This window comes from Salminus brasiliensis, chromosome 20 (assembly GCF_030463535.1).
Source record: "Salminus brasiliensis chromosome 20, fSalBra1.hap2, whole genome shotgun sequence".
Taxonomy (NCBI): Eukaryota; Metazoa; Chordata; class Actinopteri; order Characiformes; family Bryconidae; genus Salminus; species Salminus brasiliensis.
In genome coordinates this window covers 3,848,460-3,865,131 of record NC_132897.1, presented here as the reverse complement: position 1 = coordinate 3,865,131, position 16,672 = coordinate 3,848,460, and the positions used below count along the sequence as shown (strand labels likewise).

Here is a 16,672-nt window from a genome sequence, read left to right as displayed (position 1 = left end):
TGAAGGCGCTCACTCCATCACTCCATCACTCCATAGTGCTCCACAGCTCAAGGCTGGGGGACTTTACACCCGTCTAGTAGATTTGCAGTGGCTCCGGTGACCTCAGGCCCGTGTGTGGCGACCCCAGAGCATCGCATTCGGTCGGCCTGTGCTTTTCTATGGAGATTATACGAGCTGTGCATCTTAATATAGGTGAATGCACTCGTTAGAAGGGTGTCCGGATACTTTTGGACGTGTATGATAAATGCACGCATGCATTTCAGAGATTAATGGGTGTGGAAGGCCTCCTGACCCCCTGGTTAGTTACAGTAGCGTTGCATTAGGTGTAGTTGAGGTTAAAGTGGCGGTTCAGGTGTAGCAGATCGTGCAGTCACTCACACCCCACCAGTTAACGCGGCGCTATCCGCCTGAATCTATAGGCCTGAATCGTGTGTGCGGAGGTGTTCAGTAATCTCTGCTAGACTTGCTTATGTGGTTTCCTGACTCTGTGTGACTCTGACTGAAAAGAACAATAATAACACGGGGGAAGGACGGCCTAAAGCTGGTTTCAGCAGCCATGTTGGAGCCAATGAATTCATTAATTGATGTATTTATTTATTAATAAACAAGCCATCGCTTTTAAAGCGTCTGTTTTTCTGATCTAGAGAATTTAGCTCGAGCTCTCGGGTGGGGAAGAAGTCTGAGGTATGAGGACGGAGGTAATGGAGCTGGTCCTCCAGCACATCATGGCGTCTGCCTGCCTGCATGTGTAAACTCAATCAGCTCTATAATAAGCTTTTTATATATTGATAAAATAGAAAGAAATAATGATATAAAAAAAATCATATTTACATTTCTTTAATATTTAATATAATTAAACATTTTGGAGTTTATGTATTTGCTCATTTATTTGGGCTTATGGTTGTACCTGGACAGGTCATGGTTGTACCCGGGAAGAGTCATGGTTGTACCCAGAGGGGTTTAATGGTTGTACCTGGGAGGGGTTTAATGGTTGTACCCGGAGGGGTTTAATGGTTGTACCCGGGAGGGCTTTAATGGTTGTACCCGGGAGGGGTTTCATGGTTGTACCCTGGAGGGGTCATGGTTGTACCCTGGAGGGGTTTAATGGTTGTACCCGGAGGGGTTTAATGGTTGTACCGGGAGGGGTTTAATGGTTGTACCCGGAGGGGTTTAATGGTTGTACCGGGAGGGCTCATGGTTGTACCCGGGAGGGGTTTAATGGTTGTACCGGGAGGGGTTTAATGGTTGTACCCGGAGGGGTTTAATGGTTGTACCGGGAGGGCTCATGGTTGTACCCGGGAGGGGTTTAATGGTTGTACCCGGGAGGGGTTTAATGGTTGTACCCGGGAGGGCTCATGGTTGTACCCGGGAGGGCTTTAATGGTTGTACCCGGGAGGGCTTTAATGGTTGTACCCGGGAGGGTTTTCATGGTTGTACCCGGGAGGGGTTTAATGGTTGTACCCTGGAGGGCTCATGGTTGTACCCTGGAGGGGTTGAATGGTTGTACCCGGGAGGGGTTGAATGGTTGTAACCGAAGGGGTTGAATGGTTGTAACCGGGAGGGCTTTAATGGTTGTACCAGGAAGGGTTTAATGGTTGTACCAGGAAGGGTTTAATGGTTGTACCTGGAAGGGTCATGGTTGTACCCGGGAGGGGTGTAATGGTTGTACCCGGGAGGGGTCGTGGATGTTGAATGCGTCTTGGAGAGGCGGATGTGTTTGCACTGTTTACACACAAATGTGTCTCGAACCTCCTCCTGAAGTGGTCTGAGTGATGGGAGTCGGGTCTGGTGTAAAGAGTCTGTGGGTGTGTTAGTTTACACTTGCGTTGTTATGCAGCTCGGCCCTAATGCAGATATAACCCCGATACTCAAGAAGCATGAAGTGACCAGGTGTAAACAGGGTCAGTGTGTCGTGTATATCACTAGTACAGAAAACTGACCCACTGCATGTTCCAGTGCAGAGACAGCATAACTGGTCCTGTTTAACTGAAGCAAAAACATTGGATTAATTAATAATAATAATAATAATAATAATAATAAAGAAACAGGCTCTTATAATGCATTTCATACATAAATATAATGCAGAATTTTGTATTGTGTTTAGGAGCACTATGGCACAGTAGGTGGGTTTGTGTGTGCCCTGCACAGCTCCAAGGGCCTGGGGTTGTGAGTCCGATGTAGCCCACACACACACACACACACACACACACACATTATTACAGTTTCCAGCTCATTGGCTAATTATCTAGCTCTTCATGAGACTTGTCCAGCTCAGGGGCACAGTAGGTGCACAGCCTACCCGGATTCGCTGGGCGACAGACAGGGCACCGACCATGTGTGTTTGGGGGGTATGAGGAGTGGTCAGAGAAGATCCATGACCCCACAGACATGGGAAGAACACACCAAACTCAAACTTTCAGACCATCTGGAGTGAGGATCGAACCCACAATAGGCCTCTGGACACACACACGCAAACACACACACACACACGCAAACACACACACACTGTACCTGTGGAGTCACGGTGCTGACAGTGAGACGGAGTAATGAAAATAAAGAAAGCAGATTTTTGAGCCCGTCCTTATTTTTACTGCTACTACTAGGATCACTGAGGATGATGATGATTTTTTTTATATACTATATATTTGGGAATTGGGTTTATTAGACCGATCCATGGGACTGATCCATTCACTGAACCTGATTCCTGCAGAGCCGGTATTCTAGGCTTCATAACTTTGGATCAGAACAGGAAAAAATATATATGCATGTATAGTAATGTAAAAAATAAAAATACACACATTTCTATAAATTAATAAATAGAAAAAAAATAATTAGTACTAAGAAATTAGTAAAATAATTGTGTGTGTGTGTATATATATATATATATATATACACACATATACATACAATTATTTTACTTTTTTCTCTTGTTATTAATTAGTAAAATAATTGTGTGTATTAATTTACCTTTTTCTCTATTTATTAATTAAAACAATGTGTGTGTGTATATATATATATATATATATATATATATATATATATATACTTTTTTATTTGTTTTTAAATTAATATATATAAAAATAAGTTTAATATAGATACACACACACATATATCTATCTATCTATCTATCTATATATATATATATATATATATATATATATATATATACACTGTATGTGTGTGTGTCTATGTATATATATATGCTTACATATTTTACTAGGTGCTTACATTGTGTGACCCAAGTTGACACACAATGCATTGACGTTTCGTCACTGTCATGCAAAAACCTTGTATCTCTAAAATTCCAACTTTACAGGAGAAGAAAAAAACCCTCCTAACTCTCAGTGGACGTCGATGTGATAATATTCTATTCCTGGTATTTATGGAGCTTTTCTACTGGGCCATTCATCATGGACTTTGGACACAATGTGAAGAACACCTGCCAGATTCACATTTATTTTGCATAGGAATAACCGTAGAAATGGAGACACAAGGTTTTTGCATGCTGGGGGTGGTCTGTCCAGTTCATGTTCTCTGTTTCTGAAAGGTTATTAGTAAAATTGAGGGAAATGTTTAAATGCCATTAGATGAGGAGCTCGGTTAAGTGAGCACTGCTCCGGCTGCTCGTCCGGATGCAGGTACGGTCGCTGTGTTCAGTAGCTGTGGAGGAGTTCCCTGCGGTCTCTGAGCAGGGCTGGTTTACGGGTGTGTCGGGGGGCACGTGCTCGTTTAGCTTCTTGCAGGCGGGCATCCTGTCGAGGCGTCTGTCTCTTCTGTCTCGCTGCTCTGCACTGCCTTTCCGCCTGCAGAGCTTTTTGCTGTGCTGGGTAAAACAGCAGCGGCAGCATGAGAAAGAAATACCCCAGACTGACGGTTTTAATCCTGCTCACACACACACACACACACACACACACACACACACACACACACACACACACACACTTGTTTCCACACAAACTTCCAGTTTCCAAATAACATTATATTAACCTTAAGGGGCCAAACTGATATTTTGAACCTTTTTGTTTCTAACTTTATGGGGCCAAATTGCAGTTTTAATTTTAAGCTTTAGGGGCCAAACTGTTGTTTTAACTTGAAACCTTAAGGGGCCAGATTGATATTTAAAACTCTAAGGGGCCAAACTGCATTTTTAGTTTCTAGCCTTAAGGGGCCAAACTGCCCTTTTGAATTCTTAACTTTAAGCAGGCAAACTGGCGTTTTTTTAAGGGGCCAAACTGCTGTTTTGTTTTGTAACCATAAGGGGCCAAATTGCAGGCAAAGTGGCGTTTTCTTTAAGGGACCAAAATTGTGGTTTTAGTTTGTAAGCTTTAGGGGCCAAACTGCTGTTTTAACTTGTAATCCTAAGGGGCCAGATTCTTAACTTTAAGTGGGCAACATGGCGTTAAAATTTTAACCTTAAACTGCTGTTTTAATTTGTAACCTTATGGGGCCAAACTGCATTTTTTATATTTCTATCTTAAAGGGGCCAAACTGCATTTTTTTTGTTTCTAACTTTAGAGGGCCAAATTGCCATTTTGAACTTTGAACTTTTCATTTTTAACCTTAATTTTTTAATTTTAACATTAAACTTTTGTTTTAGATTAGATTTGTAACTTTAAGGGGTCAAACTGCATTTATTATGTTTCTATCTTTAAGGGGCCAAACTTCCCTTTAAGTGGGCAAAGTGGCGTTTTCTTTAAGGGGCCAAACTGCCATTTTAATTTGGAACCTTAAGAAACGAAACTGATGTTTTAAACTCTAAGGGGCCAAAAGTTCGTTTCTAACTGTTGAAGTTAAAAATAAAAAAAATTGTCGACTTAAATAACATTTAACTTTAAAATCTAGTAAAGCTGTATGTTAAAAGTGGGACGGCAGAATTAAGATCACGAATAGTCCGGCTGACGATGGCTCAGTCCGACTCCCCTTTGTTAAAGCTGATACTGCTATTGGACCTCCGTAGTGGTGGAGGAAGAGGAAGAGGAGGAGGAGCGGTGTTTGCAGGGCTGAGTAAAGCAGCAGCAGCTGTATCACCTGTTAAAAAAACGCACACACACACACAAAAGCCAGTCTGAGTGTTTCGAACCAGCTCTCAAACTGCTGTCTCTCACTCTTTCTATTTCACACACACACACACACACACACACACACACACACACACACACACACACACACTCACTCACTGTTTCCTTTTTTGCACTTAGGTTACTTCCGTCACACGCTCTATAAGCACACCCTGATGTGGAGAGTTGCTGTTTCGTAAGAGGGGAGGGCGGCTGTCGTTTCCGAGCCCCCCCCCCGACTCCAGCGCTGACACCCGGGCCTTTGTGCTCTTATCATCTGGGCCATCTGCTTGACCTCTGCTGCTGTTTAGCTCTTGTGAAATTTTAATGCCGTTATCAAGCCGCCGTGCGCCGCGTGCCGCATTACCGGCCTTGCTGATAGCAGGACACACGTTGGCACTGAGGTGACCTAATACTCTCTGTGACTTACAGCTGCTGATATACACACACGTATGGACAAAAGTATTGGGACACCTGCTCATACGTTGTTTTCGTCTGAAATCAAGGGCTCCTGCTTCTGTGGAAATAACAAACTCCACTGTCCAAGAAAGAGGAAGGCTTCCTACTAGATTTTGGAGCAGAGTATTGCTGTGAGAGTTTGATTGCAGTCAGCCACAAGAGCAATATTAGTGAGGTCAGGATGTTGCCAGGATGATCACAGCCCTACCTCATCATCCTTAACTCCCCAACTCCTCCTCCATCATCATCATCATCATTCCGGTGAACACAGTTCTTCCACTGCTCCACAGCTCAATGCTGGGGGGCTTTATACCCCTCTATAGCCCACACCTGGCATTAGCTGGCATGGTGCCTGTAGGGGACTTTTTGCTTATCAGCTCCAGTATGCATTCATTAGACGGGGTGTCCACAAACTTTTGGACATATAGTGTAGCTCTGTCCGTGTGTGTGTGTGTGTGTGTATGTTTGCACGTTGCGAAGCGTGGGCCGATCAGCTGCTTTTGACAAGGCCGGGTTGGGAAGACTGAGACGAGCCGAGGCTCGGCTCGGCACGCGGACGCGTGCACACACAAACACACACACACACACTCACGCTCACTCATACGCAGGCAGTTTATGCGCTGCCAAGAGGCTTAATCACCGCTCGCTGATGGCTCTGTGTGCGGCTTTGCTTAATCTCGGTGTGAAGTAAAGTTTCTCTTCTCTAAGGAGACTTTCGGCAGCGCGGACGTTCGCTGCGAGAAAATCTGGAGGCTTTTTCTCACGACAGGCTGACGCAGACTCCCGTTTTGGAGTGAGTGGGGGCCTGAATCTAATACGCCATTGACAGTAGGCCCACCATACCTACAAGAAGACGTGCCTCAGGACCTGGACAAGTTATGATGATGGAAGGAACCTGAATTCCTAATCAGACTGTCCGTTCATCTGATAATCAGGCCGTGAGATGAAGCTGGACTGTGAGCCTGGTATGCAGGAAGAAAATGGGCCCTGATCACCAGACAGGTTATTTTGCCCCCTGATCCGATCTGATCTGATCCGAGTCTCTTAATGCCGAGCGTCAGCCGATACCGATGCGATCTGATCTCTCTGTGTGTGTATAAATAATAATCCAGCCCCACAGTTTAGATCAGACGAGCTGCTGATGAATCCGATCAGTAAAACCTCTTAATGTTTCTATAATCAGACTTTCTGGACTGACTGATTGTTTAGTCGAGACTTTTCTTAAAATAACTGTTTTATAGTGTTTAATATCTGATAATCCAGTCTGATCTCCTCCCTGACCAATCAGCTCCCAGCTCCTTTACAACACTGCAGTCTAATCACTTCCTGTGTGTGTATGAGTGTGTGTGTAGTGGTACACACTCTGGACTGATATCTGTGGTTGTTGGTCTAATGGTGTGTAATAGCTGGTTTATAGTGGGTGAATGTGCTGTGTGTGTTTGATTGGGGTTTCTATAGCTAGTATGTGTGTGTGTGTGTGTTAGCATTAGCATTAGCCTCCACTCAGGTCTGAATGGGTTCTTCAGTGCTGGTTTAGAAACAGAGAAAGGCGAGTGCCGGTTCTCCCGCTGGTAAAACTGAGCGTTTCAGTGAGAGTTTTATATAAAGGGTCAGATATTATGGTCTGTTTTCAGGTTCCACTGTTAAATAGCTCCACACTGCAGAACCTCAACTCCTTTATTTACCTTCTGAGAACGTCCGCACTGCTGCTGCTGCTGCAGCCGGCTGGGCGTCAATGTCCGTTAATGGTGTCTTGAGGACAGCAGATGGCGCTCTCTGAACACTGTAGTTAACAATAAAGACTCAGAACTGGATTGGGATTAAAATAGCCAGTACCTGATCCGTTAAAGTAAGTAGATATGAAGGCACCCTAGGAGAAAATGGTGCGAGATGATTGATCGTGCTGAGTAGAAGCAAGCAGAACGCTGACCAACAAGGTCAGGAAGGGTCAGGTGAATTTCACTGCACATTTTTGAACTTCTTCTACGTTGAGACAGTGTTTTGTTCTGTCATAGGCTTTTGCTTTGAGTTGTGTTTGGGTGAAGCTCCAACCAGCTCTCCTGCTCGAGCCGCAGGGAGGCTGACGGCGGCCTGGAAGCACCCGGCTCGTTATAATTAGAGTTACTGATTAAGCTTCAAGGACAGCTCTGCCTGCTATGCTGTGTGTGTGTGTGTGTGTGTGTGTGTGTGTGTGTGTGTGTGTGTGTGTGTGTGTGTGTCCAATCGATTCTCACACTGCATTTCATGTTGAGGTTTGAGGTTGCCTTCTTTTTTTATTACGTTTTAAAATTTCATTTTAATTTCTGAAGCTGTCACTGCAAGAAGCTGAGGACCTTACAGCCTCAGATACGACGACGATGATGATGATGATGATGGTGATGGTGATGATGATTATGATGAGGTTCAAAAATAAGTGCTGAATATGTAGGCCATCTTCCCATGGCCTCGTTAGCTGCAGTGTCAGGTTTGACTTGAGTTGGACGTAGCTGCGTTCAGTTGGTACGAGCGAGAGCAGAGTACCAGCCTGTGACGGTTTAGGGACGCTTTCGGACGTCCGAGCCACTGATTTACTGATTTACTGATTTACTATAGTTTTGACCTGAAATTGGCCTTTTCACGCTTGTCCCGGGACCGATTCGGGGCTCATTTTAGAGAGGGACTCATTATTACTGGTTAGCTTTCATGCAGAAGAATTCACCACCACCCCGGTGTTCTTGCTCCGTGTCAGATTACTGTGTTCACACCTGCCCAAACGAAAACCAGGGTCTGATGTCATTCAAGTACTGTGATCTTATGTTCTTGCCATATCGCCCAGCCGCTACCCTAGACTCATAGCTCCAGTCTGATTTGTGGGCTAAGCTTCTGTTGTTTATTAGCTACACATTAGCTAAGTAACAGACTAGAGCTATGAGGCTAATCTAGCTAACAAGTTACAGATGCTAATAGCCCACAAATCAGACTAGAGCTACGAAGCTAATGTAGCTAATAAACAACAGAAGCTTAGCCCATGAATCAGACTGGAGCTACGAAGCTAATGTAGCTAATAAACAACAGAAGCTTAGCCCACAAATCAGACTAGAGCTACGAAGCCAATGTAGCTAATAAACAACAGAAGCTTAGCCCACAAATCAGACTGGAGCTACGAAGCTAATGTAGCTAATAAACAACAGAAGCTTAGCCCACAAATCAGACTGGAGCTACGAAGCCAATGTAGCTAATAAACAACAGAAGCTTAGCCCACAAATCAGACTGGAGCTACGAAGCTAATGTAGCTAATAAACAACAGAAGCTTAGCCCACAAATCAGACTGGTGCTACGAAGCCAATGTAGCTAATAAACAACAGAAGCTTAGCCCACAAATCAGACTGGTGCTACGAAGCTAATGTAGCTAATAAACAACAGAAGCTTAGCCCACAAATCAGACTGGTGCTATGAAGCTAATGTAGCTAATAAACAACAGAAGCTCAGCCCACAAATCAGACTGGAGCTACGAAGCTAATGTAGCTAATAAACAACAGAAGCTTAGCCCACCAATCAGACTGGAGCTACGAAGCTAATGTAGCTAATAAACAACAGAAGCTTAGCCCACAAATCAGACTAGAGCTACGAAGCTAATGTAGCTAATAAACAACAGAAGCTTAGCCCACAAATCAGACTAGAGCTACGAAGCTAATGTAGCTAATAAACAACAGAAGCTTAGCCCACAAATCAGACTAGAGCTACGAAGCTAATGTAGCTAATAAACAACAGAAGCTTAGCCCACCAATCAGACTGGAGCTACAAAGCCAATGTAGCTAATAAACAACAGAAGCTTAGCCCACAAATCAGACTGGAGCTACGAAGCCAATGTAGCTAATAAACAACAGAAGCTTAGCCCACAAATCAGACTGGTGCTACGAAGCCAATGTAGCTAATAAACAACAGAAGCTTAGCCCACAAATCAGACTGGTGCTACGAAGCTAATGTAGCTAATAAACAACAGAAGCTTAGCCCACAAATCAGACTGGAGCTACGAAGCTAATGTAGCTAATAAACAACAGAAGCTTAGCCCACCAATCAGACTGGAGCTACGAAGCTAATGTAGCTAATAAACAACAGAAGCTTAGCCCACCAATCAGACTAGAGCTACGAAGCTAATGTAGCTAATAAACAACAGAAGCTTAGCCCACAAATCAGACTAGAGCTACGAAGCTAATGTAGCTAATAAACAACAGAAGCTTAGCCCACAAATCAGACTAGAGCTACGAAGCTAATGTAGCTAATAAACAACAGAAGCTTAGCCCATGAATCAGACTGGAGCTATTAGGCTAATGTAGCTAACAAACAACAGAAGCTTAGCCCATGAATCAGACTAGAGCTACGAGGCTAATCTAGCTGAAAAGTTACGGAAGCTAATAGCCCACAAATTAGACTAGAGCTACGAAGCTAATGTAGCTAATAAACAACAGAAGCTTAGCTACATTAGCTTCGTAGCTCCAGTCTGATTTGTGGGCTAAGCTTCTGTTGTTTATTAGCTACATTAGCTTCGTAGCTCTAGTCTAATTTGTGGGCTATTAGCTTCCGTAACTTTTCAGCTAGATTAGCCTCGTAGCTCTAGTCTGATTCATGGGCTAAGCTTCTGTATATTTTTAGCTACATTAGCCTTATAGCTCCAGTCTGATTCATGGGCTAAGCTTCTGTATATTTTTAGCTACATTAGCCTTATAGCTCTAGTCTGATTCATGGGCTAAGCTTCTGTTGTTTGTTAGCTACATTAGCCTAATGGCTCCAGTCTGATTCATGGGCTAAGCTTCTGTTGTTTATTAGCTACATTAGCCTAATGGCTCCAGTCTGATTCATGGGCTAAGCTTCTGTAGTTTATTAGCTACATTAGCCTTATAGCTCTAGTCTGATTCATGGGCTAAGCTTCTGTAGTTTGTTAGCTGCATTAGCCTAATAGCTCCAGTCTGATTCATGGGCTAAGCTTCTGTAGTTTGTTAGCTGCATTAGCCTAATAGCTCCAGTCTGATTCATGGGCTAAGCTTCTGTTGTTTGTTAGCTACATTAGCTTCGTAGCTCTAGTCTGATTTGTGGGCTAAGCTTCTGTAGTTTGTTAGCTACATTAGCCTTATAGCTCTAGTCTGATTCATGGGCTAAGCTTCTGTTGTTTGTTAGCTACATTAGCCTCGTAGCTCTAGTCTGATTTGTGGGCTAAGCTTCTGTAGTTTGTTAGCTACATTAGCCTTATAGCTCCAGTCTGATTCATGGGCTAAGCTTCTGTTGTTTGTTAGCTACATTAGCTTCGTAGCTCCAGTCTGATTCATGGGCTAAGCTTTTGTTGTTTGTTAGCTACATTAGCCTAATAGCTCCAGTCTGATTCATGGGCTAAGCTTCTGTTGTTTGTTAGCTACATTAGCCTAATAGCTCAAGTCTGATTCATGGGCTAAGCTTCTGTTGTTTGTTAGCTACATTAGCCTAATAGCTCAAGTCTAATTCATGGGCTAAGCTTCTTCTGTAGTTTGTTAGCTGCATTGTTAGCTACATTAGCCTCGTAGCTCCAGTCTAATTGATGGAAGGGGGGGGGGGGGTGCTTCCAGTACTTATTAGCCACATTAGCTGCATAGCTCCTAATTGCAGCTGATTGCTAGGTATAAGCTTACATTACTTATGGGCTTGATTAGCATCATAGCTCCACTGCTAAACCAAAGATGTCCATTTACAGCCTGTTCAGTCCCACCCCACCAGAAATGACAGCGCGACTGTCGGTGGCTATGCTGTTTGCTGTAAGGGTGTGTGACGTAACTGTGGGGGTTATGAGTACTGGAGGCTGGCTGAATATCTCTCATCGCTCATGTTCTCTCCATCTACCGTCCTCTTGGGTCATCCACCAACCTCCGAGTCTCTGCTCTTAGCTCTGTGGGCTGTCCTCTCCTACATGTGAGGCATCAGGGCGAGAGTAATCGTGCTGTCGGTTAGCTCGTGCTGAGCGGGAGAGCGCTACGCTGTGTGGCAGAGAAGCAGAAGGTCATTAAAATTTAAACCTCTGTAGTTAAACTTAACATTCGGCTGGGATGTGTCTCTCTGAAGCCTGAAATACAACCACGGTCTTCTCTCCTGGTCTCATCTCCTCTCATCTTGTCTCTTCTCTCTTCCCTTTTTTTCTTGTCTTCGATGTCCTCTCCCTCCTCTTCTCCTCTTTTATCCTCAACGTCCTTTTACCACTCTTCTCATCTCCTTTGCTTCTCGTCTTTTCTCATCTCCTCTCATCTTGTCTCTTCTCTCTTCCCGTCTTCTGTTCTCTTTGCCTTCTTTCTTTTCTCCTCTCCTGTCCTTCTGGTGTTGTCTCTTCTGGTCTCTCTTCTGACCTTTGCCCCTCCTCTTCTCCTCTTTTATCCTCATCGTCCTATCCACTCTTCTCATCTCCTTTGTGTCTCGTCTCTTCTGGTCTCCTCTCTTCTTGTCATCACTCTTCTCATCTCCTCTCATGTTGTCTCTTCTCTCTTTCCATCTTCTGTTCTCTTTGCCTTCTTTCTTTTCTTCTCTCCTGTCCTTCTGGTGTTGTCTCTTCTGGTCTCTCTTCTGACCTTTGCCCCTTTTTATCTCGTCTCCTCTCTTCTTTTCTTGTCTTCGATGTCCTCTCCCTCCTCTTCTCCTCTTTTATCCTCAACGTCCCACTCTTCTCATCTCCTTTGCTTCTCGTCTTTTCTCATCTCCTCTCATCTTGTCTCTTCTCTCTTCCCGTCTTCTGTTCTCTTTGCCTTCTTTCTTTTCTCCTCTCCTGTCCTTCTGGTGTTGTCTCTTCTGGTCTCTCTTCTGACCTTTGCCCCTCCTCTTCTCCTCTTTTATCCTCATCGTCCTATCCACTCTTCTCATCTCCTTTGTGTCTCGTCTCTTCTGGTCTCCTCTCTTCTTGTCATCACTCTTCTCATCTCCTCTCATGTTGTCTCTTCTCTCTTTCCATCTTCTGTTCTCTTTGCCTTCTTTCTTTTCTCCTCTCCTGTCCTTCTGGTGTTGTCTCTTCTGGTCTCTCTTCTGACCTTTGCCCCTTTTTATCTCGTCTCCTCTCTTCTTTTCTTGTCTTCGATGTCCTCTCCCTCTTCCTCTCCTCTTTTATCCTCAACGTCCTTTTACCACTCTTCTCATCTCCTTTGCTTCTCGTCTTTTCTCATCTCCTCTCATGTTGTCTCTTCTCTCTTTCCATCTTCTGTTCTCTTTGCCTTCTTTCTTTTCTCCTCTCCTGTCCTTCTGGTGTTGTCTCTTCTGGTCTCTCTTCTGACCTTTGCCCCTCCTCTTCTCCTCTTTTATCCTCATCGTCCTATCCACTCTTCTCATCTCCTTTGGGTTTCGTCTCTTCTGGTCTCGTCTCTTCTGGTCCCGTCTCTTCTCTCTTCTTGTCTGGTCTCTTCTGTTCATGTCTCTTCTCTTCCCATCTGGTCTCTTTTTCCCCCTCTGTGCCTCTCCTCTTGTCTCGTCTCGTCTAGGCTATTGTTGTCTTTGGTCTCCTCTCTTCTCCGTTCTTATCTTCTGTTCTCTTTGCTTCGTTTTTCTTCTTTTCTATCTTTCTAGTCTCTTCTGGTCTCTCTTCTGACTTTTGCCCCTCCTTATCTTGTCTCATTTCTTCTTTTTTTTGTCTTTGGTGTCGTCTCCCTTCTCTTCTTTTTGTCTATCCTCCTCGTCTTTTCACCACTCTTCTCATCTCCTTTGCTTCTCTTCTCTTCTCTTCTCCCATACTTATAGTCCTGTCTCTTCTGGTTCCTCTTCTGGTTTCTTCTCTCTTCCCTTCTTCTCTTTTTGTCTGGTCTCTTCTGTTTATGTTTCTTCTCTTCGTCTCTTTTTTTCCCTCTGCGCCTCTCTTCTCATCTCATCTTGTCTCGTCTATTATTTTGTCGCCTTTGGTCTCCTCTCTTCTTTATTCTTATCTTCTGTTCTATTTGCTTCATTTCTCTTCATTTCTATCTTTCTAGTCTCTTCTGGTCTCATCTCTTCTGCCCTTTGCCTCTCCTGATCTTGTCTCATCGCCCCCCCTCCTTGTCTTTGGTGTCCTCTCCCTTCTTTTCTTGTTTCGTCTCTCTTCTTTTTTTCTGTCCTTCTCCTCTTTTCACCACCCTTCTCATTTCCTCTTCTCTTCTGTTCTATTTGGGTTTGTTCTCTCTTTTTTTTTCTTCTTTGCCTCGTATGTCTTGTCTCGTCTCTTCTTTGGTCTCTTCTCTCCTTCCTTCTTATCAATCCTTCTTGTCTCTTCTTCTTTTTCATCACTCGTCTTATTTCCTCTTTTCTGGTCTCTTCCCTTCTTCTCCTTTGTCCTCTTTGCTTTGTTTCTCTTCTTCTTTTCAGTCCTTCTGGTCTCGTATTTTCTTCCATCACTTCTTATATTCTCTCTTCTGTCTGTATGCCTTTGTCTTTTCTCGTCTCTTCTTCTTAATTGTTCTTGTCTTAACTTTTATCCTTTTCTTCTTTATTTATCAATCTTCTCATGTCCTCTTCTCTTGTCTCTTCCTTTTATTGTCTCTGTCCTCTTTGCTTTGTTTCTCTTCTTCTTTTTAATCCTTCTGATCTCGTCTCATCTGGTCTCAATTCTTCTCTCTTCCCTTCTTATCTTCTCTTCTAGTCTTGTCCCTTCTCTTGCCGTCTGGTCTCTTTTCTTGTCTTTGCCTCTCGTCTCTTCGTATCTTGTCTCTTCTGTTCTCTTTCCTTCTCTTCTCTTCTTTCCCATGTTTCTGGTCTCGTATCTTCTCTCTTTCCTTCTTCTCTTGTAGTCTGGTCTCTTCTGTTCATGTCTCTTCTCTTCCCATCTGGTTTCCCATCTTCTCTTTGCGTCTCTTCTCGTCTCGTTTTATCTCATCTCATCTCTTCCTTTCTTCTCTTCTGTTCTCTTTGCTTCCTTTCTCTTCTTTTCCATCTTTCTGGTCTCGTATCTTCTCTCTTCTCTTCTGTTCTAGTCTCTTCTGTTCATGTCTCTTCTCTTTCCATCTGGCGTCTTTTTGTCTCTTCTTGTCTCTCCTTGTCTCGTCTCAGCTCGTCTTATCTCTTCCTTTCTTATTTGGTCTCTCCTCAATTCTTCTTTTTTCTCTTTGCTTCTCATCTATCACTTTCTGGTGTCTTCTCTTACCTACTCTTCTCTTTTCTCTTCTCTTCGACAGTCTCAGAAGCTCAAAGCTTTTACTGTACTGAAGAAAAGTGGTCTTTGCCTCTTCTCTCACATCTGAGAGACAAATCATTGCTCCTCAGCCCAACGCTTGATAGCCCTCTAGCCTACGCTTGGCATTGAACGCGGTGACCTTAGGCCGCTCACGTGCGGCTGGTCCGGAGCGTCCTGTTCTGTTGGCTGAATGTTAACGGGACATGGTCACGGTCACGCTAACCGTTGGCTTCCCTCCAATGTTAATATGGTCAACACCGCACGCAGCGTGCAGTGATGTTCATCACCCACGTCGGACCATCAACCTCTACGCAAAGCTCTTTATAGGCTGCGCACGAGTGTGCAGATGATGTCAGAAGGATCCCAGCTGGGTGAAACAGAGGGCTTTTAGTCTGTGGGAGGTGGGAACTAAAAATAGAACGACTACTCATTACCTCACATCCCCTCTCCGACGATGGAGCCGTCCATTAGAGTGAGGATGGGGGGATGGAGAAGAAAGAGAGCCTGACTGGAATAAAGGGAGAGAGAGGAAGGGAATTGGGGGTTCTCTCCCAAATCATGCCAGCACCATCACCCACACACAGCCCGAAAATGGCACGGCTGTATGACTCCCCTTTCCATTAATGTGACCATTCAGTGAAAAATGTACACCGGTCAGCCATAACATTAGCACCACTGACCGGTTAAGGACTGGATAAATCTGATGCTCTTCATCTACAGTGGCATCTTCATCTGTCAAGAGGCCGCCTGGGTCAGAACATCTCCTCCTCCAAAGCATCAGGCAGGTCTTGTGGGGTGTCCCCGGTATGCAGTGGTCAGTGCCTGGCAAAAGTTGCCCCCCCCCCAAAAAAAAAGTTGGACCAGTACGCATTGTCACTGTAATCAGAGGGTCGTTGGTTCATATCCCGATCACGCTGCTAGCCAGGGGGCCTCAAGAGAGCGCAATTGGCCTTGTTCTCTCTAGGGTGGGGTGGGTAGATGGCGCTCTCCCCCCACATCACTTTAGTGCGGCGCTGGCCATCACTGGCGTCTGCTAGCTGGGTATACGTCGCGTTGGTTGCCTAGTGACGTCACATCAGCAACAGTTTGAAAAAGGGGTGTGGCTGGCTGGGCACGTGTCGGAGGGGTGTGTGTCGGGGGTGAAGGGGGGGGGTCAAGAATCAGGAATAACAGCCAGTGCAGTGTTTCTGCTGGGATTGGGAGAGACGTTGGTGGCAGAGCGAACTCCCGAATTATTTATTTAGCCATTTTTAGACGTGGCATCTTTAACCCCCTGTGAAATGGCTGTGGCTTTCTGTGGTCTCCATATGGCTTTAACTTCACGTAATACTGCCAGAATGTTGCGTGGCGCGTTGTGGCGCACTAATCAATTGGAAAGTGCCACAGTTTCACCCTTCCCTCGAGAGCGTGCCTCCATTATAAACAATGGTCAGAAATTTTTGGACGTTCCTCATTGTGCTTCACCATACGTTACTAATGGTCGTTGTTTTCAACTGTGAAACCTCTCCAACTTAACGTTAACTAGTTAGCTAAACTAACTTTCCCTTAACTGTGCCCTATATGCGAAAATCCACCTAACGGTATAGACCACTGTTCTAGGAAACAGAATTCCACAAGGTGCTGAGGGATTTCGGACACTTCTTCTTATAGCAAAGTGCGTCGCATAGAAGGTTGCCAGATTGCTACGGTGGTTTCCAGACAAAGGAGGTTTCAAAATCCATCAAATTGCATAAAAAAAAAACAAAAAGTAAACATTAAAAACGGTGGACGTTCAGCTTTTCAGTAACGGCACACCAAACCAATATAGCCTTATAATAAACTTTATAATAAACTTCTCATCTTAAAAAAATAAATTAAGCAGGACATTAAAACGTATTTTATTTGCATGTGTTTATTAATTTGATCATTTATAGATTTTTTTTATTTTTGTTTTGTGGTACAACCCAATTTTTTGTTTTCTATGTTTTACTGCATTTTGTATGATGGGGTCACTTGACCCTATACGATCAGAAATGTTAATTAATAAGAATAAATCTGA

General features: G+C 44.1%; 1 protein-coding gene across 3 annotated transcripts in view; it reads left to right on the top strand.

The window, feature by feature from the left end:
* taok3a (TAO kinase 3a) overlaps positions 1-16,672 on the top strand; it is a 107,046-nt gene that overhangs the window by 1,433 nt on the left and 88,941 nt on the right. The window lies entirely within an intron of this gene.